Consider the following 3,094-nt stretch of genomic DNA (forward strand, 5'->3'; position numbering starts at 1 on the left):
TTTGGTAAAATCTGATACATTTAATTTTGGCATAATATTTATATTAATATTTCAAAAATATACTTTCGTGTTTAATAAAACCACCAAAGAACTTAATAATGGCTTACAAGCATGTTTTCGTTCCAAACACCAGGCTGCTGTTGCATTGAAGGCAGTGAATTCCATCACCGGGGTTATAAGATCCAGGGTTGCAAATCCCACAGCACTTAGGACATTTGGGATGTTTCAGGGTATTTATTCCATACCCTGGAGAGCAGCGATTAATCCAAACCATATGGAGAGTACCTGTAATATAGTATACCGTGTTTCCCTGAAAATAAGACCAGGTCTTATATTAACTTTTGCTGCAGAAGACACATTAGGGCGTATTTTCAGGGGACGTCTTATTTTTTCATGTACAGCAACCTACATTTATTCAAATACAGTCATGTCATCTTCTGGAACACCGTCATAACATACTAAATGGCGTCCATCTGTCTGGCTGATGATCCTAACGGGCTTATTTTTCGGGGTAGGTCTTAGTTTCGGGGAAACATGACTGTTTCAGGCAATGACTCTGCATGTCTGCCTAGAACTTCTACTTGTTGATTAAAAAAAATCTATGAGATTTTTAGCCTTCAATAGCCTTTTGGAAGATTCACAATTATGGTCTGCACGTGGCTTGGGTCCTTTTTCAGTGTCTAGAGATGAAATGAAAATGTAAAGAACATTTTTTTGCATTTAATGTGATGGCATTCAGACTTCCCATGAAAGGTCAAGAACCAATTTGCTTAAAATCTGAAGTTTCTTCTCAAAAGAAATATTATAGATACTATTACAGGGAGCTGCATGATATGGAGCTGTGAACTGGTAATAAAAACGAGGCTCATGATAAGCATATACAACATATTTTAGTTGAAGATTTTTTGACAACTTCCACAGTAGGTTTATACTCGAGGAAACGTGTAAACACCAGTCATCCTCTCCTCGAAGCTCTGAAATGCAAGGCTTCCTGTGGATTTTATTTGTGCAGCGCTGTTTTCTGAAATAATTTTTCCTCTTGGCCCGTGCCATCGGAGTGATGGCTCTATCAGTTCTGAATTTCGCAGTCGTTGGGTTACAACACATACGGAGTTTTTTGATGTAGCAGAACATATACTTTCACTGGAAAATTTGATGACCCCACTATTTTCAGCAAATCTTGGGTCAAGCGAAAACCTCTTGGTAATCGAATCAAAAATCGAACTGACGGGGGCGCCCACACTACATAGGAGGAGAGCGGAGGACAACCGCTGTCCTGGAGAGCCAGGAGCCCGCGGCCCTGGCCCGCCGCCTGCCTCCGCGAGCCCGGCGTGGGCTCGAGACCTCCATCCACACTACGCCGCCACCTGCCGACTGTAGGTGCAGAAGGTCGTTAGGCAGCTTGCACCTACCTGCATGCGGGAAGTTGGCCTCCCTTGTCTTTTCAAAGTCCATCATTTGCAGTCTACATTTCACCAGCTTGCTAAAAGCCTTGTGGAATAGGATCTAGTGACTAACTTGAAAAGCTGGTTTCTTGTTAGAAACAAATTCAACTCTAGGGGGCGCTGCTTTCCACACTCAGGCTTTTCGGTCTTCTCGGCATCTTTCCTATCAAGGTGTACTGCAGAGGTTGCTAGAGTACTCGTTTTGGGATGTTCATAATTAAATGAAAGCACTGTAGTGACCGTGGAAGATGTCCAGGATGCTTTCACGTTAGGATCATAAAAACCAAAGACTTAAGTGATGCCATCAATCCATTTACACTTTCCTGCAGCTTTGATTTTTCTTAAACTTTTCAGCTCATGATAAAAGATTTATAGAGGGGCTGGCCCAGTGGCTCAGGCGGTTACAGCTCCATGCTCCTAACTCAGAAGGCTGCCGGTTCGATTCCCACATGGGCCAGTGGGCTCTGAACCACAAGGTTGCCAGTTCAATTCCTCCAGTCCCGCAAGGGATGGTGGGCTGTGCCCCCTGCAACTAGCAATGGCAACAGGACCTGGAGGTGAGCTGCGTCCTCCACAACTAAGACTGAAACGACAACAACTTGACTTGGAAAAAAGTCCTGGAAGTATACACTATTAAAAAAAAAGATTTATAGATAATTTTCTTCATAATCTATAATTTAACAATTATTTAAAAACTGAAATATCTTTGCTAATTACACATTATATACTCTCCCAACTTTATTCAATTATAAAGATCTTAGTTACAGCCTATTTTTAAACACCTCTGTTTTGACCCTTGGGATGACATAGTAGAAGCGACAATCAACCAATTCCAAGGCAAAATTGTGCCCACATTATTTTGCCAATACCAACCAAATTCATCATTGCTTATTTTATTGTTTTTACCTTTCATCTGTTTGGTTCCGGAAAATTCTAAAGAAATAATCTCTTTTTATAACAATCCACAGACATGATCAAATCATGACAAAATTGTGTTAATTATACCTTATGTTGATACCATCATTATTGTCTCAGTACCAAGCAAATGTTTAACTCTATCATTGTCATTAGCTTTTTACATATTAAGCTTTATGAAGTTATTAAGAAAATATCCTATATTACTATAGTCCATCACCTTTTTGATCATATATCTAAGTACCATAAACACTTTAGCATCCAAATGTAATAAAATGTAACTTATTTGAAAAATGGTGAATAATCTAATCTATAGAATCTTTTGTAGTAAAAACATTTTCTACATACATTTGTATGAGACAAAGGGTATACTCTGAAAAAACAATCACAATAGATTCATATCAATGTTAATAAGCTACAAATAGGGATGTAGGTCTTTCATCATAAAATAGGTATTGAGCCAACAATTTTAACACCCTAATTTCTTAGGTATCTTTTGGGTAAAGTGTATTTTAAGTGGAATTCTTTTTATATAAAGTAAGACATTTTTAAAAAGAAATTTCTTTGAATATACTATAAAAAAATCATAACCCACATTGGAACTGAGTAATCCAAATTAATTTTTATCTAAGAGAAGTAGTGATATTTTGTTTTGCATTGTACTGTTAGTGAGAAATTTAATTGTAGATGTACAGATGCTAAAAATACACAAGCAGGAAGACATAGTGAAACAT

General features: G+C 38.1%; 1 pseudogene; it reads right to left on the minus strand.

The window, feature by feature from the left end:
• LOC109433941 (zona pellucida-binding protein 1-like) lies at window positions 1-1,578 on the minus strand (annotated as a pseudogene).
• Between the last annotated feature and the right edge of the window lie 1,516 nt (window positions 1,579-3,094).

Source organism: Rhinolophus sinicus, chromosome 18 (genome assembly GCF_057876585.1).
Source record: "Rhinolophus sinicus isolate RSI-liver-muscle chromosome 18, RSI-T2T, whole genome shotgun sequence".
Classification (NCBI taxonomy): domain Eukaryota; kingdom Metazoa; phylum Chordata; class Mammalia; order Chiroptera; family Rhinolophidae; genus Rhinolophus; species Rhinolophus sinicus.